The sequence below is a fragment of the Petaurus breviceps genome, unplaced genomic scaffold (assembly GCF_028583685.1).
Source record: "Petaurus breviceps papuanus isolate PSGF00001 unplaced genomic scaffold, PetGlider_PUasm1.0 90701, whole genome shotgun sequence".
Taxonomy (NCBI): Eukaryota; Metazoa; Chordata; class Mammalia; order Diprotodontia; family Petauridae; genus Petaurus; species Petaurus breviceps.
Window position 1 is genome coordinate 9,935,795 of NW_027187316.1, and position 25,291 is coordinate 9,961,085.

The window sequence follows — 25,291 nt, forward strand, 5'->3', positions numbered from 1 at the left end:
TAACAATGAGATATGTCCAAAAGGGAAAGTATAATTCCTTGAGAAGTGTAGTGGGTTCCCCATGCCTGGAATTGAGGGGGAGGTGTTCAAGAAAAACTAGATGATCTTTTTTCATGTGAAAAAAAATCATCATTATCCTCTTCTGACCCTTGGGAGTCTATGATGCTGTGGTTTAGACAAACCACACATTTAAAGCAATGTAATAGCAATCTCTGGGAGTAAGGCTGGGGAAATAATGTCTGCATATCTTTGTGTAGATGTGATGTTGGGCTCTCCATTCTTCTAATCACGATAGACCTGAAACCATCTGTTATACCTGGATCCATGAAATCAATTTTTTTTTCCTTCTCAATCCTTCACTCTGCAGGTGTCACAAGGATTCATTTAATTTAACATAAATTTGTCAAGTACCCATTGTATCCGAGACATTATACTAAGTTCTGGGAATAATTAGGATGAAAAAAGGACATAAATCCTGCCCTTGAAGATATTACAGTTTAGTTGGGGGGTGATAAGGTGATTATGAAAATAACTATAGTATTAGTTAGAAAATGATCTTATGATAAATTTTGTAAGCAGTACTGTAACTAGGGTTGGGTAATTGAGCCTTTGTCCCCAGGGTGCTAAATCCTTAAGCAGCTTAGAAAAAATTGAGTTTAACATTTAGTTAGTCAGAATAACCTCTCCCAGCCCCAACTGAATTGGGTACATGTTTAGTCCTGCTTGCCTTAAGTATCAGCATTGCTTATTTGCTACATGGGAAAATCAAATAACTTAGGAAAGGTTGGGGGAGTCTACTTAAACCATCCTAGCCAGAGAAAAATGAAAACCTAGTTTTCAAGAAGATTCCCTACTGCCTTTTAGGCATCCATTTCCCTATGCAGAAACTCTTCCAGATGTCTGAATTTTTTTTCTTTCTTTTCTGACTTCAGGGTATATGGACAACAGCTGGTTTCCATCCATCCTCCCTCAAAAAATGCCTGGCAAAATTGAATTACATATTCTTCTCTTATCCTTCATTTCTCCACTGACATTTTAGAGGAAAGACGGCATGATCAAAGGGATGTGATATTTTTCTTCTCCATGCCCTTTGTTAGTAACCCATCATAATTCAGAGTTCTCTCTGCCACAGTGATTTTTCTAAGTTACATTACAAGCATTTTCCCCCAGTGTGAATGGACAGCCAGTTCTAAAAGTTACAGGTCTTTTTTGGGTACTCCTTAAATAGCATTACAAATGCTGGTAGCTTATAAGTTGACCCAGCCAGTGGATTTAGATTCGGAGGACCTGGATTCAAATCCAGACTTACCTGTGTGACCCTCAGAAAGTTGTTTAACATCTCTGGGTCACATTTCTTCATCTGTAATTGGAAGGTAGAGGAGGCAGGGTTGAGGATTCTTTCATTCGTTGGATTTGCATCCACAGTTCCCAGCACTCAATAAATATTTAGTACTTGATTGATATATGATCTCTAAGTTAAGTTGAGTATTTTTTGGCAGCTAGGTGGTACAGTTGATAGAGCGATAGACTTGGAGTGAGGAAGACCTGAGTTCCAGTCCTACCCTAGATACTTACTAGCAGTGTGACCCTCATCAATTCACTTAACCTCTTTCTGCCTCAGTTTCCTCATCTGTAAAATGAGATAATGATAGCACCTACCTTATAATGTGTGAGATGACATACTGTAAAGTGTTTGCAAACCTTACATTAAAGCACTATGTAAATAAATATTGTTATTATTCATTTAGAGAGAAGATAATAGATCAAAAACTGGTAGGGATCTTTGGAGGTCTTCTAGTCTAATTCTACATTTTAGAAATGAAGAAACTGGGGGCAGTGAATAGAGCACCGACCCTGGAATCAAGAAAACCTGTAGCTGTGTGACCTTGGGCAAGTCACTTAACCCCAACTGCCTTGCCTTTCCCCCTCCCAAGGGGAAAAAAAACCCACAACAAAATAAAGAAATGAAGAAACCAAGTTCTAGATTTGTCTAAGACCGTACTGAGTTGGACCCTGGATCATTTGATCTGCTGCCTTCCAGTCACACTAATATGAAAGGTTACATTCTGTCTGTGATAGGGTACCCCTTCTGGTGTGAAGGCTTGCTGAACCTTTGTCAGGCCTCTTCATCCACCTTTGGTGTCTACCTGGCACTCACTTCTCACCTGTGACTTCCAAGAAACTGTAGCATGTCAAGTGGCCACACTTTGGTAAACTGTCTTGGCAAACATTTGTTGAGGGTAACCGACAGACCTCAAACCCGTTGGGGAGTTGGGAGTGTCTACCCCCAGCATATGAAGACTTTCCCTCAGAATGAGCAGATGAGAACAAATTGTTCTGAAGGCAGCTGAAGCTGACACTGTGGAGTGCCTAGAGCTTGGCAAATATGCCAAGGTTATCCACTTAATCCCAGGCCGTCACCAGTCTTGACTTTTGTCTTGCTGCTGGACTTAGATGACTCTGGAAGAGAGAGTGAGACTGACAGCTTTGCTCTACTCTGCCTCACTTAAATCCAGTTCATGCAGGAGTCAAGACATCACCCTATGATGCCATTGGTTCTCTTAGAAAACTAAAGACTAACAAAAACCAGTCCCTTCATATCAGTGAATGTATAGTTCTTTTTTTATTTGTTCAAGTAGTACTACTATCATCTAAAAATTACATTATATTACTTTATTTATTTGTTTTTACTTAATAACCATTTCTAGGTATCTTCCCCACCATAGACCTTGCTGTGAAACAGAAATACAGATAAGCAAAACCCACCCACACAGTGCCCAGGTCTGAAAATTTCTTTACTTTCTACATTGAAAGAACCTCCCTACCAAAAGATCAGTTATTATAATTACCTCATATACAGTTATTTCACTTGTGTTGTGTTCGTTTCCATTTAATGTCCTTGTGACCCATTTTCCTAGTTCTTTCTGGCCCCTACATCAATTCATACAAGTTGTAAAGTTATTTGGCATGTTTAATAAGATTAATTTTTTTTTGCAGACCCTGAACATGATCCAGGCTGAGGAATGTTTTGGGTGTGGGGAAATAGCCTAGATATAAGAATTTGTTGTAGAGATTTCATAAAGTGAATTAGCTATGTGAACTTAATTGAGATTTGACTGTACAGTAAAAACTCCCTAACTGATTAATTAAGGAGAAAGACCAGCTTAAATGAGAAATCCAGTATATAGAAACTGTTATATGGTGGAGAGTATTTGGACTCGTTGCCTAACAACCTTGGTTTCATGCCTAACTGTGCCATTGACTAATTATTTTTATCTTTGGCAAATTGCTTTATTTCTTAGAGTCTCAATTTCTTCATTTATAAAATGAGGGGTGTTGTTGGATCATCAATTTTGAACCAGAAGATACATCCAAAAGATCATTTATGGAACTATAACTTAAAAAAAAAAAAGAACAAATGTTAAAAGTTGTTTTTATATGTAATTGGGGAAAAATAAAATATTATTAAAAATAAATATAAGGGAAAAAAAGGTCACTTAAGGGGCTGCAGGACTTTTGCATCTTTGGGGGGAATTTGAGCTAGAAAGACCCAACCCAAGTTTATAACCTCGTCATTATCCTCAATTCTTCAGTCTGCCTCACTCTACATATCCAGTCATTTGTCAAATCTTGCCATTTTTACCTCCACAACATCTCTCCTATCTGTCTCTTTCTCTCCCTTCACCTTAGTTCAAATCCCTTTCACCTGTGACCTCACACTGTTATTACGGGGTACTCATTGGTCTCCTGTCCTCAAGTTCCTCCCTAGTCCTGTTTATCCTCCACATGGCTGCCATAGTGATTTTCCCAAGGCACATGGTTAATAATATCACTTCCCTACTCAATAAATTCCATGGCTCCTAATTGCTTCCAAATAAAATAAAAACTCCTACACTTGACTCTTAAAGACCTCCACAATCTGGCCCACCCCCGGCCCAGAATGACCATGAATTCCAAATTAATGAAATGGATGGATGTAAAGAAAAAAGCATTGACTGTGGAATTAAGAGATAGGGATATTACTTCTTGCATTTACTAGTTGTGTGACCTTGCACCAGGTGTTTTTCTTCTGGGCCTGTTTCTTCTTATATAAACTGTGCATAACCATACTTGTATCACTTATTTATCCCTTACAGGGTTTTTATGTGTGTCTAATCAGGTGATACATGAAGAGTGTCTTGTTATTTTAAAATGCTATATCAATATGGACTGAGATTATGATTAATAATATTGTCATTGTGAGTAATGAGGTTTCCTTCTATTTTGAAGCTGCCTTATCCTATTAGGTTTGGGTGTAGGGAATGGAAAGGGAGAGGACAGACATTTAGAGCCTACTATGTGTTAGGCACTGTACTAAGTACTTTGCAAATATCATCTCATTTGATCCACTAAGGATCTGTGAGGTAAGTGCCATTATTACCCCCATTTTGCAGTTGAGGAAGCTGAGGCAGACAGCAATTAAGTGACTTGTGCAGGGCCACACAGGTAGTAATTGTCCAAGGCTGGATTTGATCTCAGTTCTTCTTGATGCTGAGCCCCACACTTAATCTGCTGTGCCATCAGCAATGAATTTAGGATAATTATTTCCTTTCTTAGTTCCTCAGTCTCTTCATTTGTAACCTGAGGGAGCTGAAATATTCAGTCAACAAGCATTTATTATAGATATTTATTATAGATGGCCTATTTTAATTTTACAATTTGAGAGTGGAAGAAACTCAGTCTCCCAGAAAGGAAATGGCAGAGCAAAGACTTGAACCCTTTGAAACAATACTTTTCCCCATATGCCAAACTAAGTTCCCTCCTAGATCTGACATTTCTGTTTTTGTTGTTTATTTTTTTTATTTTTGGAAGGGGGTGGTGGGGTGGGGAGGCTGGGCAATTGGTGTTAAGTGACTTGCCCAAGGGGTCACAAGGCTAGTAAGTGTTAAGTGTCTGAGGCCGGATTTGAACTCGGGTCCTCCTGAGTTGCAACCTCCAGGGCCAGTGCTCTTTTCACTGCACAACCTAGCCTCCCCTAGACCTGACATTTCTAATCCTCCCTGCCCCTTGATGTCTCCTTCCCTTAGGGCAGCCATATCCAGATTGGGATGGCTCATGTCTTTAGTCTTCTTGGCAAGTACTAACGAGCATGTCTGCTTTTATATAGCATAGCCTCCAGAAAAGTAAGGTGTCTTAGCAACAGCACTCCAGAGCTGGGAGAGGAGTAATGTGAAGATTCAAGGCGAGGACTCTACCCATCTAGCTGGGGAGACCCTGGGAGCTGTTTAAGGAGGAGGCAGCCTTCTCTGCTTGCTAATCCCAGCCACAGTGGTACCTGTGACGCTGGTATCAGCTCCTTAGCTGGTTCAATTCAATTGAACAAGCATTTATTAATATTAAGAGCCTACTCTGTGCCACCTAATGTACTAAATGTAATGTGCCTGCTCTCAAGGAGCTTACTTTCTATTGAGGACATGGACACAGATAGATAAATGGAAAGGAATTTCATGAGTGGTGGGGAGTGGGGCTGGCTAGGAGGCCCTTGTATCCTTTGGACAGGGAGGAAAACTATGGAGACAGAACAGTTGGTCTCATTCAACCCAAGCCTAGAATATCTCATGTGAGTGGTGATTCTCTGTCTGTGCTGGTTTCTCAGTTGCCCCTCAAACCTCCAGTTCCATTTCCCCTTTAAAAAATAATCTTCCCCAGTCCTGCCTGTGCCAGTTTCATCTCTGTGGTGGGTGGCATGGAAGGAATACTTAGCACCTCATTTTGTTCTGGGGCTTCCTATCTCATTCACCCGGCTGTTCATATCTTGTTTCTCCTCCACCCCCTTAGCCCGCCCCTTCTCCTCTTTTTAGTCGGATGTAAGAGGTTTTCATTTTACTGACCGGGCAGTTGAGGAAAACTTGTGGATTCAGATTTTAGAATCATAGTTTATAGAGCTTAATCCCTTGTGTACTTCCTGTGTGTGTGTGTGTGTGTGTGTGTGTGTGAAACTTTATTCACTTAGTACTACTACCTGACCACCTTTATAGAGCACCTTTATGTAGTTTTGCAAAAGCACTTTTAATAAATTATTTCTTTTGATCACAAGGTTTCAGGGAGTTATTAATTCCCCCTTTTGTAGACAGAGAAATTGAGGCTTAGAATGATTTTTGGCTTGCCTTGGTCCAGGCAACTAGTCAGTATCTGAAGAGGGATTTGAACCTAGGTGGCCTTAAGTGCATCATTTGATTCACTGTGCCTCTTACTTAATCCTTATAATGATTCCATGACATCAGTATGGGGAGGCAGGGTTTATCTCTATTCTGTAGAATGGGAAATGAGGATTGTTCAACAGTATTATAGATCTCATGTAAAAGAGCACTTGACTAGACTACTACCCACTTTCACAAGCCAGTCATTTATCTATCCTGGTCTTCAATTTCATTATCTGTAGAAAGAGTTACTTAAAATGAATGATCTTGGGGCGGCTAGGTGGTACAGTGAGTAAAGCACCGGTGCTGGAGTCAGGAGGACCCGAGTTCAGTTCCAGCCTCAGACGCTTAACACCCACACAAAAAAAAACTAGCTGTGTAACCTTGGACAAGTTACTTAACCCACTTGCCCTCCAAAAAGGCAAAAAAATAAATAAAATGAATGATATCTTAAGTTTTTTTCCAGATTTGAACATTCTGTGGTTCTGTTACTTAACCATTATCAAACAATAGTGGATCCAGAGTGTAATCTAGTTCCTTAGACTTTGTTTTCTTCCTCCTCTTTCTCTTTCTTCTTCTTTTCTTCTTCCTTCTCTTCTTTTTCTTCCTTCTCCTCCTCCTTTTCTTCTTCTGTTTCTTTCTATACTTCCCAGCTGACCAAGCCAACAAGACTACTAAAAAATGGCTAGCCATGTAACATTTCTCAGTTCCTCAGTTTTATCATCTATAAGATGGGCAAGTTGTGGTAGCTTTTTATGGTGTGGTCAAAGGGACTAAATGCCTAAAATTGGTTGGACTAGATCATGATTAGACTTAAGGGGGAAATGTGAGGATTCCGGGTTATATTGAGGATGAGAACAAGATGACAACAGCCCAGTTCCCCAGGATAGACACGCTCCAACTAGGAATGATGGTCAGACCAATATCTTTCTCCCAAAGGTCTTTGCAGATTAAGAGCTTTGTGGTAGAGGGACAGAGAGTCTTTGGTTTGGAAAAATCGAAGGCTTAGGACCATCCTATCAAGGTGGCTACTTACGCACTTGGAAATCATATCTGTAACCAACACTACTCAGAATCCAGTCAGTGGGCTTCCTTTGTTGGATGACTACTCAGACAGAGCTGGTACAAGGGAACAAGGATAGGAAAAGATTGTATTTAAAGGTGGTGGGGTAGGGGGACATGGTAAGGAAATGGGCTTTGTAGGATATAGATTAGAACTCAAGCAACCTTAGAGACCACCTACTTCATCCCTTCATTTACCATCTCCTGAAGCCCAGGAGAGGTTTAATGACTTGTCCCCAAGGTCACCCAGGTAGCAACTATAAAGGGATGCAATTTTAACCTGGATCCTCTTAATTCTTTCTTATTTCTTTCTAATTTCTTCTTAATTCTTTCCACTTCAGCTCCACAGTGCCTGCCTAGAGTATGCATCCTTGGTGCCCCTTATGGGGATCTTAGCTGCCTTCCTCTTCTGGACCTCAATTTTCTTTGTCAAATGAGGGGCTTGGATAAGAGGGACTTGAGGGTCTCTTCCCTTTCAGACAAACAATGATCCTCTTTGCTAAAACATTTTATGTTTTAGTCTTGAGGCCTGAAGGAATAATTTCTCCCAGTTGTCAACACTAGCTTCTGACCTGAATCTCTCTTGGTAGCTTTTGTTCACTGTATCCTACCTGCTGCCATTCAATGCTTCAACTTAATTTGGGTTGATTTCCAGTTACTGTATTGACTTATTTGTACATAAACAGTTACTCCCCTCAAACCTCCTCTTCTCCAACATTCAGCGTTAATGACACATAGTCTTTGCAATGTTACAGACAACAGGCTTCAAAAACATTCTGTTGCTATAGAAATGTTTATGATGTGCTTATCTCTAGGACTCCATAAGAGACAAACTCTCAAATAGATGATTTAGAGTTTGCAATGGGTGTGTGTGTGTGTGTGTGTGTGTGTGTGTGTGTGTGTGTGTGTGTGGTTGGCATTTGCATTTAAAAATTGCCTGAACCTTTGAAGAAGGGAAGTTTTATTTCTGCAGTTATCTCTGAAAGTTTAAAATAGGAACTACTTAAAAGCTAACAGCTTTGTAAAGAGAGCTTTTTCTTTTAAACATTCAAATGAGTGAAAGTGACTTCTAAATGTTTCCCTCAAGTATTAATGCAGAAGGAATTTAGAGACTTTTTGAAGTTGTCTGTCACAAAGAGTTTCCTAATTTAAAAAAAAAATCATTTTTGTAGTATTAACAGTAGATGTTAACACTAGGAGAACACTTAGCATTTTGAGTGCCCAGACCTGAGGTGTTTCCCTCAGTTCATTTTGATGGGTAGGTCATGGTTCTTATTCAAAGATATGCTTTAGATGGCACTTCTGATGGTGTTGCCATGCTGGAAAAAGGGGTCAGTTGCTCCGGTCAGTCAGCAAGCATTTATTAAGCACTTACTGTGTGCTTACTGTTTTAAGCATTGGAGATACAAAGGCCCCAAAAAAAGTTTCTTGAAGAGAATGTTCTCATGAGATAAGTGGTAAATAATAGAGCCAATGGAATTCTGGTAATCTCAGAGGTGAAAGCTGCAGCTGGGGTGGGATAGAGGTTGGGTATGGATCACAAAGGGGCTCCTAAAGGTGAGCTTTAAGCTCAGTCTTGAAGGAAGCTAGGCAGAGGATTCCAGGTATGGAGGACAGAGATGAAGCAAGTAAGACAGTCTAGCTGAATTGTGGAGTATAGGGAATAAAGTAAAGATGGGAAGAGCTTATTATGAAGAGCTTTCCATGCCCCCCAAAAGAAGTTTATATTTGATCCTAGAGGTAAGAAGGCAGCCTTAGAGCTTGTGGACCCAGGGGAATGACAGGATTTAGCCTAAGCTTTAGAAAAAGCATCTTGATAACTGAGTGGGAGATGAATTGGAACAGGAAAGAGACTTGAGGCTGGGAGGACAATTTGAAAACTATTTCAAGAGGCGATGAGGGCCTGAATTCAGGTGATGGCTGTGTTTGTAGAGAGAAGAGGATGTATATGAGATGTTGTGAAGTTTGAAGTGATAAGATTTGGCGACAAATTGGGTATATGGGTCAAATGAAAATGAGAAGTTGAGGATGACTTACTGTTGTGGACCTGGGTAATTGGGAAGAGGGTTAGTGCCCTTAAAGATAATAGGGAAGATGGGGAAAATAATGGAGTCTGTTTTGGACATGTTGAGTTTGATATGCCTGTGGGGCATCCTGTTTGAGAAGCAGTTGGTGATGCTTGAGCTCAGTAGAGAAGCTAGGGCTAGATAGATCTGGGAATCATGTACATAGAGATAATAATTGTCTAGTAGAGGAGATAACCGAGATGGTATAGAACACCTAGAGAAGAAAGGCACAGCCTTTGGTGACCTCCATGATTAGAGGCCTTCACGGCAAAGTAGGCTGAGAAGGAGTGGTCAAACAGATAAAGGAGAGCAGTTTCAAGAAAATCCCTGGGGCTTGAAGGTATTCTGGCAGAAAATGTAATTTATGGTGTTAAATGAGAAAGAGAAGTCAAGATGGATGAGACTTGAGAAAAGACCATATCAGTCATTTAAGAGAAGAAATCATTGATAACTTTGGAGTGTGCAGTTTCATTTTAGTGGAGGTAGGAGGAGGTTCAAAAGCCCAATGATAGAGAGATTAGAAGAGAGTGAGAGGAGAGGAAGAGATCCAGTAGTCCTCTGAAATGTGGCTGAAGCCTGGCACATTGGTGTCCTTCCCTCTCAGACCATCCACAGTCTTGCTTCCCAGGAATTCTGTCCTCACACCATTCTTGTGCTCCTGCTCTCCCCTACCTTAAAGTAGCCTGCCTTTCTGGGGGAGTTTGACCTAACTGTGGATTTTTTTTTTTTTATCATTTCCAGCTCTGAAATCTTAGGATTTGTTCTGCCTTGCCAAATTTTCAAAGCTCCTTTTGATAGGAAAATTCTTGGAGAAATATGAACTAATTGTATTTCTGGCCAACAATATAAATCAGATCTGAGTTCATATTATACCTCACTTGCCTAGTATATATCTCTGGCCAATTTGCTTAATCTCTCTGTACCTCAGTTTCTCTATCTGAAAAATGGGGGGGAGAGAGGGCAGGGATTAGATTCAAAAGACTTCTAAGTCCCCTTCCAGCTGATCTATGAACCTATGAGTTGCAGAGGGAATAAGAGCAATGTGGGCGGGAGTGGGGTGGGGAGCAACTATATGGAGGGGGGAAGGCTAGATGGAGGAAGGAGAATCTAAGCTTTATGCCATGGTTGGATAATAATAATCTGAACCCAAGTGGAATTTCATTCAATGTGTTCAGCAACAGTGAGTAGACCAAGCTGGTCGGAGCAAAAGGATATGTAAGGGAATTATGGTAGGATAAGGGTTAGAAAGATGAGGCAGAATTTCCTTGTGACCTTCATTTTGTGCATAATATCATCTAAAAAAATGCTGCTGCTATTTATTTCTAGTTCACATATCTTTCAGGGAAGTGAGCAGGGGAGGGGAGGTTGTTGAATTAAGGATTATTGGGATGATCATTATAATATTCACTGGCTTCTTGAGGAAACTGCTGCCTTTGTGACACCCTCAGAGCCTTTCCAGCCCCATTAATCACATGGGTGCACAATAAATATTTCATGATTTTTAAAAAATATGTAATAATGGTGACTGCTAAAAGAGAGAAATGTCATTCTGAGTCATTCTTTCTAGTTCTGCATCTAGTAGACCATCTGAGACAAAATAGTTAATCTCAGTTTTCCAAGTGAATTAGGGGAAGGAAAGGAGAATAAACATATGACCTACTATGTGCCAGTCACTATGCTAAGTACCTTATACAAATATTATCTCATTTGATCCTCACAACAATCCTGGGAGATAGAGTCTTTCTCCATTTTACAGTAGAAGAAACAGGCAGGCAGAGGTTAAATGACTTGCCCAGAGTCAGACAGCTAATAAATGTCTGAGGCTGGATTTGAATTCAGTTCTTCCTGACTCTATACCCAGAACTCTGCCCACTGTGCTACTAGCCACTTCTAGTTAAACTGTGAATGACCTATCTTCCTTGATGTCAATCTCAGATGGATATTGGGATAGTGATTGAACTCCTGTATCGCTAAGGCAATATGCCCAGCACTGAGGTGACTATGAATATACTGACATAGTTCTGAATCTCAAAATATAACAGATTCTCCATGTAGAAGATAAAAGCAAAACACTTATTCAGATACCAAAAAGCCAAATCCCAACACCAGAAAACTGAATCCATGATAGCAACAAAGAAGTTAATGCATATTATCACTGCAGGGAGAACACCATCCCAAAGCCTTCCCCTACTTGGGCCTTCCCACAAGCACTCACAATCCGAGCTGTCTGCTTACCTGTGTCCTCTCTCTCCCTCTGCTCTAACTACTCTGACTCATTTCCTGCTCCACTCCTTCCTGCTCTACCAGTTCAGCAAACTCCTCCCTCCACAGGCTCCATGTGACTACAGTCGCCTATTAAGGGGCAGGGAAGATCTTCAAATTCCTATTACCATTTCAGCTCCCTGTATTTATTCTCCCAGAATATTAGGCCAGGGCAAGGGTGGAGGGTGTGGAGAGGGAAATGGAACAGAGAGGATTGATTCATAGCACTGTTATTCCAGGATTTGTTGAACAATCATTAATTTTAAGACTTTGATCTTACATCCCATTCCTTTGGAATAAGAGGAACTAGGTTCAAATCCTACCTGTCACTACTTTTGTGACTTTGGGCATGTGTAGAAAGCATTTGTTAAGCACCTACTATGTGTTATGTGTCAATCACTGGGCTTAGGTGTTAGAAAGACAAACAGAAAATGAAACAATCTCTTTTCTAAAGAAATTTACATTCTCCTGGGGGAAATGTACACAGATAAGCAAACATAAGTTAATTTTTTTTTGGAGGAGGCACTAGCAGCTGTAAGGATCATAGAAAAGATGGTGTTAAGAGTTTGAACTTTGAAAAAATCCAGATATTCTAAGAGGCAGAAGTGAAGAGCGAGTACATTCCACTCATGGGGGACAGCCGGTATAAAGGCGCAAAGATGGGAAACATGAAATGTCATCTTTGAAGAAAAGTAGTAAGACCTTCTCAACTGCAGAATGTGTGAAGGAGGAGTTTGTATAGGCTGAAAAGGTGGGTTGGGGACAGCTTGTGAATACTTTTATTGCCACATAGGAGTTATTTGGTTCTAGAAGACATAGGGAGCCACTACAGTTTATTGAGCAGGGGAATGACATGGTCAGACTTGTCCTTTAGTAAAATCACTTCACAAGTATGTGGAACATGAATTGGAGAGGAGAGAGGTTTGAGGCAGAAAAGTCGATAAGCTGCCACAATTTAAAGGTACATTATCCTTTACAGATTTAGGCCCCCTATAATGTGAAATAACTTAGATACTTTGTACCCAAATCCTAACTCAGTGCCAAGTTGTATGTTCTTTTATTTCTCAAGGGGGAATGGGAAGACAGGCATACTAATGCACTTAAAAGCTTTTTTTTTTTTTGGTCTTTTGACATGTTTTATTGATATATTTTGATTTTATATCACTTACATTTTCCATTGTATCTCCTGTCCTCCCCCTCTCAGAACTATCTCTTATAACAAAGAATAAAAAAGAGGGGGGAAAATGGAATGGGTTCAGCAAAATTAGCCAACAGGAAAATAAAAAGGCTGATTTTATATACATTATTCCACTTCTATAGCATTCCACCACAACAAAGAAGAAGGGGATGGTGGTGGTTAGGGAGAGGTGTTCTGACTTATATCTCTTCTTTGGGTCCATGCTTGGTCATCATTAGAACTTTACAATTTTCTTTTTGGATTGTTTTGTTGTTCTTGTCATTTCCGTTTCATTATTATAGTCATTCTATGTATTATTTTCCTGGTTCTGCTCGTTTCACTTTTCATTAGTTTGTATGAAGTCCTCCCATGTTTCTCTGTATCCATCATATTCAACATGCTATACAGCATGGTAAATTTCCATTCCACTTATACTTTGTTTAGCCCTTCACTAATTGATAAACTTCTCTAGGAGCAGATTCTTTTTTAAAAATTTATTTGTTTACTTTTGGTTTACAGCATTCAGTTCCACAATCCCTTGAGTTTTAAATTTTCTCTCCCACCCTCTTTTCCTCCCTTCCCCCCATGGTGTCATGCAATCATATATATGATCTACAAATACCTTCACATTAGTCAAATTGTAAAGAAGGATTATAACCAATGGAGTGAACAATGAGAAAGAAGAAACAAAACCAAACCAAAAAAGTAGTTCTTTCCCTGGATGAGGATATCCCTTTCCATCATGAGTCTTTTGGAGTTGTCTAATAACCTGGCATTGCTGAGAGGAGCCCAGTCTATCCAAGTTAGTTGTCACACATACTATGTGTCTCTAATTGTGTACAAAGTTCTTAGGAGCATATTTTTTTTAAAGCAATTGGGGTTAAGTAACTTGCTCAAGGTTACACAGCCAGTTATTTTGTGTGGGTGTTAAGTATCTGAGGCCAGAACCGATCCCCAGGTCTCCCGACTCCGGGGCCGGCACTCTTACTCACTGTGCCACCTGGCCGCCCCAGGAGCAGATTTTTAATAAATATTTCTGATTTGCCTTGAGTTCCTTGGAGGACAAGACTGGCTTAGGTTTATATTTATTTCCATTCACACCCTGCTTTTTTAGGCGTATTCAAGGTTATGAACATCCTATAGGCCCCTAGTACTTTTTTCCCAATCTAGGAGCTGTGATGAAGGGAGAATGGTGGTCCACCAGCCCATATTGGCTGTTTAGAAATATGAGTAAAACTGGATTTTCAAATCCTCTCTGCATTTCCTCTTCTGTTTTCTCTGCCCCTTGGATACTTCAGAGTGGATCCCTCAAGGTATTGGTCTTAGGAAACAGAATCCTCTTTCAGCAAATGATGGTTGGGAGGGGAAAGAGGTAAATGATGGAGAAGTGACCTTTTTTTCTTTCTCTTCTAGCCATACCAGGCCCCTTACCCCACCCGGTGAGCAGCATGCAAACAGCATGACGGGCCATAGGAAAAGTGACCAGAGCCAAACCCTTTACTCAGCCGTCTGCTGCCAAGGTCACGGTGAGGTTCGGTTTCTCTTCTGGGCAGATTTACTAATTTTCATTTTTAAAAAGTTAAATAAAAAAATTATGTAAACTCTCATTGTCTCATGTTATGAGCTGGAAGAATGTCTTACTTGACCTGGTAGCTACAATTCAGGCATACAATTCAGAGTGGTTAATTTTGTACATTTTCAGCCTCAGTAAGGCAATATGGCATCATGGTTTGGGTACTGGACTGAGTCAGGAGCCTTGGGTTCTATTACGTGGCCATGTGACCTTGGGCATTTTCTTTTCTTTTCTTCTCCTATAAAATGAAAGGATTCCCTTTGAGGTCTAACATTACACGAATCATCAGGATTGATGGAGGCGAGAGGCAAGCTTGGACAATGGCAGACTAGAAAGGAATTTAAGAATCGTTCCTTTTGGGTTTTGTGTCATAGATTCAGAGGCACACAGATGCTCATCCCCTTGTCAATCCCCTAATCAGAGCTGTTCAGGAGAAAAGGTTCTTGGTCTCTTTTGGTAATCACTGAAAGCTAATCACAAATTGATTATTTGTAGGATCACTGTAAAGTCTTTTTTAAAAAAAATGTATTTTTTTCCCCAATTACATAAAAAGACAATTTTTAATATTCATTAAAATATTCTTTTGAATTTCCAGTTTTCTCCCTCCCTTCTTCACCTCCTCCCTCCCTGAAATGGTAAGCAATTTGATATAGGTTATATATGTGCAATCATGCAAAACATATTTCCGTATTAGTCATGTTGATCACTGTAAGTCTTAAGCATTTACTAAATACCTAGCTTATGCTGGGCATTATCCATTCATGTGGAAAATACTCCTTACCTGTTAGATTTTCTTTATAGGTTTGCTCCTCTTCTAGTCATTCCCTTCCATGGAATGATCTTCTACCCCTTTCTCCACCTTCTCACCCCCTTCAGTTTGGGAGTGGGATATAAATCTCTTGTACTTATTACTGTATAATATAGTAATTTCCAAAAGATTCTCTGCTCCACTCATTTTATACTGTTGTTTAGGCAGTCTTTCTGCAAGCTAAGAGACTAACTCCTGCTAACCGTTGTCAGAGGTTTATTGTAGGAAAGTATATTATAATTAAGAGGCCTCTTGGTGTAATGGATAGAGAACTGATCCTGTAATTGGAACGATTTTACTTCATGTCCTTCCTCTAACCCACAGGCCTTTTTTGTCCATGAGAGAGTCACTTAACCCTTCAATAGTCTCAGGACTACTGGCCATAAGTTGCAGAGAAGATAGGGATCTACTTTGATAGAAATTCCTTACCAAGCATTCCCTAACAATTGTGAAATTGCAGGTTTGGTAAAAACAACAGCAACAACAACAAAAACAAAAAAGCCACCAACAAGCCTTCCAGATGCCTCAGTGTAGCATGTAAATGAGCCTGAGTTCTTGAAGGCCAGTGCAGCATCACACATACCTAGAAGGTCCTACCGATCTGGAAATGCTTCGGTCGTGTGATAGACTTTATGTCTGTCATTCAAGATCTAAAGCAAAGAGGCTGATCACCAGGAAACTGGGACACTAAATGATGTTTTTTTTGGGGGGGGGAGGGGGTTGGATGTGATATACTATCTCACAAAACTGTCTGCTAAGGTCTGGCATGATTCCCCTCCCACACCATTGAAATCATGGCTTTTTGCATTATTCAAAGGGAAAGAAGTAATGGAAGACCCATAGGAGAGACTGAGTCAGCACCAGAAAGATTTCATTTTTGAAGATAGGGTAGAAACCAAGACAAAAAAAAAAGATGATCGTTAACTATATGGCTTTGCTCAACATTTTTGGTTACTATTAGCATCTGGTCACCTAGAAATGCCTGTGGTTACTATGGTACCTTTCCCTTCAGTTTTTGTTCTTCAGGACTAGTATGTCTGGGGAGGGGGACTGGAAATGGGAATGGGTAGGGCAAGTTCTAGTTCTGAAAGGTCTCACATAAAGTAATTTAGAAGAAGGAGGAGGAAAGAGTCAACAAGGAAACTTTCAGCCCCGATCTTCTGTGTATCCAGGGGCCAGAGTACCACAGAAGGAATCTCTCTCCCACTCAAATGAGATAACCAACTGCCTGGGTCTGCCGTGTGAGTCTACTTTTCTGGGATTGGAGTAATTTCCTAAATAGTGGATGATCCTATCAGGAAGCTGTAAATAGCCAGTCAGCATTGGAGAATTTGTTTATGAGTCTAGTGTTTATCTATCTCTAGAGAGGAAATGGCTTCTGCAGTTTCGGGAGGATCTTATTTCTTCAGTTTTCTCTAGCATTTTTACAACTTTTATCATGATTTTACAAAGGAATCCAGGACCCAGTAACTAGTTGATCACTAGGTTATCCAGAAATCTTGACTTCTTTCCCCTGCCCCATCTTGTCCTCTTCCCTCCCCTTCCTCTTCTTCCTTCTCCTCCTTTCCTCCTTCTCCTCTTCTCTCTCCTCCACCTCCTCCTTCTGCTGTCCCCCTTCTCTGTCTCTTCCTCTTCCTCATGACGCTACTTTCTGATGCTTCACCTCTTTCCTGCTTCCCTTTTCCAGATTTCTTGGTTCATAAGCCCCTCTATCAGCGTCAGGGAGTGGAGGCTTTGCACTATCATCTACTCTGCAGATGTCAGATGGATATGAAGATTATCCTCATTGTCATTATTGAATGCCTGCTATAGAGCATGATGGTAGGTGATATGAGGAGTACAGAGACATATGATACAGGCCTTCTCTTCATACATGTTGAACATTCACATGTTCTTGGAACTGAAGGCATAGAATTCTATTTCTTGGGCATTTCCTATGGCAGAAAATTTTAGGCTCTATAAAAGGGAAGTTCAGGGGACAGTGGGTAGGCCCTTCCTGCTTGAGGAGGAGAGTTCATGTATCAGGAGATAAGTTTGAAGAAAGTTTTGAATGTCAGGGTCAGGAGGTGTTATTTTTTCCTATGGGAAATAGGGGATCATTGATGGTTTTTGAACAAAGGAATGACTTCCACAGTGCTCGGCTTTAGGGTTCTTCATTTGCATACCAGAGTTGAAGATGAACTGAATGGTGTGGAGGTAGTTGTGGTTCAGGGACACATTAGAAGGCTATCCTCATGTTGACTTTTTCTTGGCATAGCTTCTTTCTGGGGAACACCGAGTCTGAATCAATGAATTGCTTTAACTTCTCTGACTAACCAGTCTGTATCTATTAGTCATGACTGTTTCCTGAGAAATCGCTTTCTAGAAGTGTTTTTGTCTAAATTGTAGAAAAATTCCCTGTCTGTAAACCACCCCTGAGAATTCCTCGTAGCTTAGTTTTTCCCTTTTGGAAGATTGACTTGACTGATTTCATCTTCCTTATACTCAGAGAACTCTCCCTATAACAAGGCTGCAGAGCTGAAGGATTCTGGACCTTAGGTACCTCCTTTCTGGTAGTCCTGAGCCATACCCTTTAGGAGGAAGAAGACTTGGTGAGTTTGCATATTTGACAATAGACAGCAGCATGTTTTTTGGTCAGATTCATGACTTGTACTATCTTCCTCAAAAGTCCTGTTTTAAACCTTAACTAACTTAAGAAGGCATAAGATTTAGAGCCAAAAAGAGCCCTGGAGAACATCTTATTTTTCACCTGTGGCATAGAGAAGAGAAATGAGTTGCATTCTTTTCTTTATTTAAAGTTATTTCATTATTGAAATATTTTGACACAATCCACGTGACCAATATTTTCAAGACGTGGAGATGATAGGTAGCCTCATTCTGATAAAGATGGAGCTGGAGTAGGATAGATGTTTTTTCTTTTCCTGTTCCCACATGTTATCTTGCCCATTATATGCCAGAGTGGGTCAGTGGTATTGAGAGAGGATTCTGTTGTGAGGTGTCCTGAGTTCCACAGATCCATAAGTCCAACTTAAGTTAGTAGCTTCTTGTATTGCTAGGATTTCAGTCCTGGGTCTCTCTGCTGTGCTGATTATTCAAGGTTCTCTCAAGATTGATACATTTGCTTTGACCCTTCATTGCTTGTGAATGAGTGACTCACATGTTAAAATAAGTATTCTGAGTCAGTTAGTACCTGAGACAGAGCCCTTGCTGAGTGTAGAGCCCTGCACTCAGAGGTAAAGGAAATGTAAAGGGGGGGGGGTGATGAGGGAATTCAGTTCCATTTATAAAGCATCAACAATGTGCCAGGCACCATGCCACATGACCAGTGGAAAGTCTGTGCCAGGCACTGTGCTGAGTGGGATTACAAAGAAAGACAAAAGACAGCCCCTGCTCTCAAGGGGTTCACAGTCTAATGGAGGAGAAAACATGAAAACAGCCATGTACAAGATAAACGGGGCGTAATCTCAGAAGGAAGGCTCTAAAATCATAGGATGGGGAAAGGTTTTTTGCAGAAGGGATGTTAGCCAAGATTTCGAGAAAGTCAGGGAGGCAAGGAGGAGGAGAGGGAAAGAGTTCCAGACATGGGAGAGAATCAATGAAAGTGTTGTCTTCAAGAAACAACAAAGAGACCTGTATTGTTGGGATTGTGTGCATCACTTAAGATCTTCTCCAAATATCTAGGAGGGTAGTGAGGTGTAAGAAGACTGGAAAGATGAGAAATGGCTGACTTCTGAGGGGTTTGGCTCACAAGAGGCTTCAAAAGCCAATAGGGAATTATAATGGGGGAAAAATATTACAGTAGTTTACTGGGGGAGGGGTTGGAGAAGGGATTTGGATATAATATGTAAAAATAAATAAAAGCATAAATTAATTTCTGGAGGGATAGAGTATTAATTACTGGGGAGACAATATAAACTCCCTGCCCTCGGGGAGCTTCCAGTCTGATGAAGGAGACATTATGTATTAAAGGGAAAGAATAAATTCTAGGAGAATATAAAATCTGGCCTGTTCAGCTGTAGCTTTGGAAGCTTTATAGACAAAGATAAACAAAAGTACAATCAATACAATGAAGATACATATTCATTTTCCATTTAAAAAAATGTCACTGTGTTTAGCGTTTGTTTTTTTTTAAGGTGCTAGCATCACAGAAGTTTCCAGTAGCATGATAGTCCCTTGTTGTTTCTCACAGTATGAGCTAGCGGAAAGACTTTAAGGCTAGAAAAACAGACTTTGGGCCCGTAGGCCAGAATCTGACACAAACTTACCATATGTTCTCAGTTGGGTCATCTCATGAAGAAGACACCATCTGCCTCACCCACAACTTTGTGAGACTCTTACTCTCTATATGTGCCCTGACAAAGGGGGTGTTGGATAAATATAAGATATTGGGTGGGTTTTTTTTTTCCCCAGTTGATGTAATGGTTTTCTGAGTGACTGCTGCCTCAATTACTTGGGGCCTGAGGCTGGAAATCTTACTTTTGTTTTCCAGACATGACTGACAGAGACTTGGATTATAGATCCTAGGACCTAATCATAGAATTTAGAACTAGAAAAGACCTTCCTTCCTCTCCCCTGCCTTCCTACCCCCAAAGGGGAAAAATCCCCCAAAACTGATAGTGTCATTTTATTTCTAAGGTTACCTTTTATCTACTCTGTACTAATCTTGCATATTTTCATTGTTACACAGTGACACCTCAGTTATAATGTAAACTTCAAACTTCCCTCATTTTAACAGAGAGTCAGGCCTAGACAGGAGAGAGCAGGCTGGTTCAGTATCATACAAGTATTAAAATAGCAGTGCAAGATGTTGGTCCTGGGGTTCTGACTCACATCTGGGGCTCTTCGCCACACAAAGTGAATTCTTAGGTCTCTGAGAGGAGCCTGAATTAGTGCCATGATTTTTAAAGTTATTCCCAATCTTTCAAAGAGATGGCTGCCTAGGGAGGGGATGCCCAATTCAGACTCCAACATGAACAATGAGGATGGGGTGAAGTATAGGGTTGTTTATTAAGATTCCAAAATTCTTGGGGCGGCAAGGTAGCACAGCGAGTAAGAGCACCGGCTCCAGTGTTGAGAAGACCTGGAGATCAAATCCCGGGCTCAGACACTTAGCACCCACCCAGAAACACCTGGCCATGTAACCTTGAGCAAGTTACTTAACCCCAATTGCTTAGAGGCGGCCAGGTGGCGCAGCGAGTAAGAGCACCGGCTCCAGTGTCGGGATGACCTGGATCAGGTCCGGGCTCAGATACTCAGCACCACACCCAGAAATAACTGGCCGTGTAACCTTGAGCAAGTTACTTAACCCCGATTGCTTTAAAAAATATATTCCAAAATTCTTGCAGGAGTTCTTAACATTCTTTGTGTATGCCCAGTCCCCTTGGAAGTAGTGTGAAACCTAAGGACCCCTTCTCAAAATAATGTTTTTGAAGGCGTAAAATACACAGGGTTATAAAGAAAGCTAATTATGTTGAAATACAATTATATATTTTAAGTTCATGCACCTCAGGTTAAGAATCTATGCTCTAGAGCTACTCCTTACCCTCCACCCTCATAATTCCTGTCCCTCCCCAGCCCCACGTCCAGATATACATGCCTCAGTTTTTAAGAAGGTAAAAACTTTTTTAAAAAATGGAATATAAGGAAATGTGCTAACATTTTATTTCTCTGGCTTTTCAAGGGAAGTACATACTCATAGAATCATAGAATGGGACCTATATGGTTAAGTCCCTGCTGACTTTCCCAATTCCTGTTTACCAAAGAAGCAGTCGCAGATTTTTTACTTTTTTTTACAGTTGTTTACAGGTTTTCCCCCCATTAGACTGTGAGCTTCTTGAGAGGAGAGGAGGGACTGTTGTTTGCCTTACTTTGTATATTCAGTGCTTAGCATAGTGCCTGGTGTATAGTAGGTGTTTAATAAATGCTTCTTTGCTGACTGATTTTCTATAAAAGACTTTATAAAATGTATTGAATAACATACTGCTTTAGTAAAGGAGTATCCAGAACTTAATGAACCCTTAAACAAATAACTCAGGGTCTTTATTTATTTATTTATTTTTTAAGGCAATCAGGGTTAAGTAACTTGCTCAAGGTTACACGGCCAGTTATTTCTGGGTGTGGTGCTAAGTATCTGAGCCCAGATTTGATCCCCAGATCATCTTGACACTGGAATCAGTGCTCTTACTCGCTGAGCCACCTGGCCGCCCCTAAGCAATTGGGGTTAAGTAACTTGCTCAAGGTTACACGGGTGTTTCTGGGTGGGTGCTAAGTGTCTGAGCCCGGGATTCGATCCACAGGTCATCCCGACACTGGAGCCAGTACTCTTACTTGCTGTGCTAACTGGCCGCCCTGGGGTCTTGATTTATTATAAACATTTATAAGATTATAGATCCTAGAGAAGTCAGCTAATCTAGTGGCATCAAACTCAATAGAAATAGTGGTCATTAAATCATACATAAGGATCCCTACTGCTGCATATTGATTGAGAAAACTACATTAGCTATGTTCTGTTGCTATTTTTGTAGTGTATTTTCTATTATATTTTTACTTATTTCATTTAAATATTTCCCAATTACATTTTAGTCTGGGAAAGCTGTATGGGGGCAGTGTATTTGTCATCACCTCTGATTCTAGTCCAACTCATTCATTTTAGAGTTGAGGAAACTTAGACTGTGAGAATTTAAGTGACTTGTCCAAGGTCACCCAGTTAGTAACAGATAAAATTTGAACTCAAGTCCTATGACTCTGAATTCAATGCTTCTCCCACTACACCGTCATCCAGTTCAACCTCTCCTTGAACATTTGAATAAACTGAGTCTCAGAAACATTAAGTCATTTGTCCAGGGTCACACAGGTGGTGAATGATAGAATCAGGATTCAAATCCAGGTCCTCTGACTCAAAATCCAGCACTTTTCTGATTACATGGGTAGGATGTTATTGAATTATCATAATGCTATGTGTAGCAGAAGAGCTGAGGACTTGGGAATCGGAAGACCTGCATTTGAATCCTGACTTTGATATTTGTTAGATGTGTGACCCAGAGGAAGTTGCTTAACTTTCTGTACCTCAGTTTGCCCCTGTAAAATGGGAATAGTAATATTTGCAATCTCTTTCCCACAGTGTTGCTATTAGGAAAAAACTTTTTAAAGCTTAAAGTACATAGGTTTAAAAAAATTAATATGCCTAGGATTTAGTGAGATGTATTGAACTATTTTTCTTAAAGATCTCCAGACTACTTCGTCTTTCTGGATATAAAGGGAATTTGTTTCAGGTTGGGTCAGACCAGTGATTACTAAGATAACCCTTTGGTTATATACCCCTTTGAGATTCTGCGATTCTTGGCCCTAACCTATTAAGGGTATCTTTACCAAACAAAGCCAAGGCTTTCCACAAACCATCCTTTGGTATTATTTACAGACAGACAGATATAGATAGAGAAAAACAGTGCTAGAAAAAACATCAGTGTGAGGGGTGGCTAGGTGGCACAGTGAATAGAGCATTGGAATCAGGAGAACCTGAAAGCAAAAAAAAAACCAAACAAAACCCATCTTAATGTTAAGAGGCAATAAATTAAAAAAAAAAGAATGAAGGACAAAAAGCAGCAAGTAATTTTGGGGGCGGCTAGGTGGTGCAGTGAATAGAGCACCAGCCCTGGAGTCAGGAGGACCTGAGTTCAAATCTGGCCTTAGACACTTAATACAAAAACTATCGGTGTGTCTTTGGGCAAGTCACTTAACCCCAACTGCCCTCCAAAAAGCAAAAAATAAAAACAACAAAAAAAAAAGACCCCAAAACCCCATCAGTGTGAACCTTTACCTGTTTAAAGTTTACCTGTTGTAAAGTCAATTTCAGCCCTGAATAGGAACTTGAAGCAAGGTACAGTAGGGCTTCATTCATGAAACGTACCTCCATAAGGAAGCATGATATAGTAGAATGAACCTAGACTCTGAAGTCAGAGGACCTGGATTCAGATCCCACCTCTGGGCAGCTAGGCTGGCAGAGTGGATGGAGTACTCTTCTAAGATCAGGAAGATCTGAGTTCAAATCCAGCCTCAGACACTTTTACTACCTTTATGGCCTCAGGTAACTTACTTAACCTCTCTTTACCTCAGTTTCCTCATATGTGAAGTGGATAATAATAGTACCTGCCTTGCAGGGTTGTTGTCTTAAGGAACAAATGGAGATAATAATTGTAAAGTGTTTAGTACAGTGTCTGGAACATAGTTAGCACTGTATAAATATTAGATATTATTATTGCTGCTTTGACTGGGCCTTAATTCCCTTAACTTCCCTGGGCCTCAGTTTCCTCATTTGTAAAATGAAGGTTATATTTCTAAATTCAAGATGATGGACTTTGAGATTCCTTCTGGGCAAAATTTAGATTCTGTGATGGTGATGCTAGCTTCCATCTGGAGGCTTCTGGCATGGTGATGTCTTGGGAAGTTAAACCCACAGAGCTTTGAGCTCTTTCCTCTTCTTCTTAAATGATAGAATAATAAGAAGTTAGCTCAGTTACTTACTTTTTTTTATCTTGTCACTGTCTTTCTCCATTTCCATTTCATGCTGTGTGAGAAATTGCTCCTTAAAGACTTCTTTAATTAAAAATTATGTTCCGAACATTGAAAGATAATATTTGAATATATTGGGCTGACAGGTGATGAGTGTTGTTAATATGCTATCATTACAAATGAGTTTCCAAAATTTTGTCAGGACATTTAAGTTTTAAATAGATTTTAAGAGCATACCCACCTACACCCACACACATGCCACCACTATCACCACTGCCACCACCACCACCACCAACAAGAGCTAGTCATTGGAATGTAACATACAGTGTCCTATTGATAAAATCAGGCTCATTAAAAAGTGAGACATAATCAGGCCAAACCTGGATAGGTGGAATAAGCTTTTATTAAGTGCCTACTATCTTCCAGGCATTGTGTTAAGCACTTTTACAGATATTATCTTATTTGAACCTCACAGCAACCCTGGAAGGTAGGTGCTATTATTATTCTCATTTTGCATTTGAAGAAACTGAGGCTGCTATTTCTTTTTTTTTTCCCCTTTCCTTCAGAGTTCACTAGTAAGGGAGAGTCACTGTCTAAAGGTTGGGGCTCTGTATTTGGAAAGCACTTTTTCCACCTTAAAGAAAACCCTTCCCGTGGATCTGTTGTGTCTCATTGCTTCTCCTTTCTTGCCCTTCTGCAAGCGGAGGTTTGCCATTGTCTTGAGATGATGCTTGGTTGTTGATTCTTGAGTACAAGCCAGGCAAGGCCCCATTTCAGACTTGTTTGACCAGGCATTCTTGTTCAAGTGGATAGTCATCTTAAGTGTAGCCAGTGTGCCTGTTCTATACTTTTGTGTAAAATAAAATTTAAAATGTCCCCTTTGAAAGATCTTCATGGGCCCCACTTTGTAGTGATAGAAATATAAAATTATTTGAAGAGAAAGAAATTCAAATCAGGGGTGGCTAGGTCACACAGTGAATAGAGCATTGGCCCTGGAGTCAGGAGGACCTGAGTTCAAATTTGGCCTCAGACACTTAACACTTAACTAGCCGTGTGATCTTGGGCAAGTCACTTAACCCCAATTGCCCTGCCTTCCCCCCTCCAAAAAAAAAAAGATATTCAATTCAGCAAATACTTATTTAGTACCTACTATGTGCCCTTCACTGCTGGTTGCAGTAGGGCTAGGGGAAATGCTGTCTTCTTTTCATGTTTTACGGTTCAATAACTTTTCATTGTATTCATATGCCATAATTTGTTCAGCAATTCCTCTAGCCATAGGCATCTATTTTGCTTTTAATTTTTGGGGACCACAAAAAGTACAGCTATGAATATCTCAGTATATATCTACTCCATGGACCATATTCTCGTATTCAGTTGTGGGGTCTCAGATTCAATGAGTATATATGATTTATTTGCTATCCACTTATAATAATAAATTATATATCTCCAGCAATAGTTTTTTAGAGTGCTTGTCTTTCCACAGTCCCTCTAACACTGACTGTTTCCATTTTGCATGTTTTGCCAATTTTCTGGCTGTGATTTCAAACCTGAGAGCTGTTTGGATTTTTATTTCTTATTATTAGTGATTTGGAAAAAGTTTTCATCTGATTGTTGATAGTTTTTATTTTATTTTATTCATTTTATTTTTTATTTATT

The 25,291-nt window shown here is 40.1% G+C and overlaps 1 protein-coding gene across 6 annotated transcripts in view; it reads left to right on the forward strand.

Annotated features, from left to right (window-relative positions):
• The window catches only part of TRERF1 (transcriptional regulating factor 1), a 305,915-nt gene that overhangs the window by 186,231 nt on the left and 94,393 nt on the right, over window positions 1-25,291 (forward strand). For 5 of the 6 annotated variants that reach the window (XM_069065954.1, XM_069065957.1, XM_069065958.1 and 2 more), the window contains one exon: window positions 14,160-14,272. The exons of the other annotated variant lie outside the window; for it this stretch is intronic. The gene's annotated coding sequence lies outside the window, so the exon portion shown is untranslated. The remainder of the gene's footprint in view (window positions 1-14,159; window positions 14,273-25,291) is intronic. 6 annotated transcript variants of the gene reach the window in all.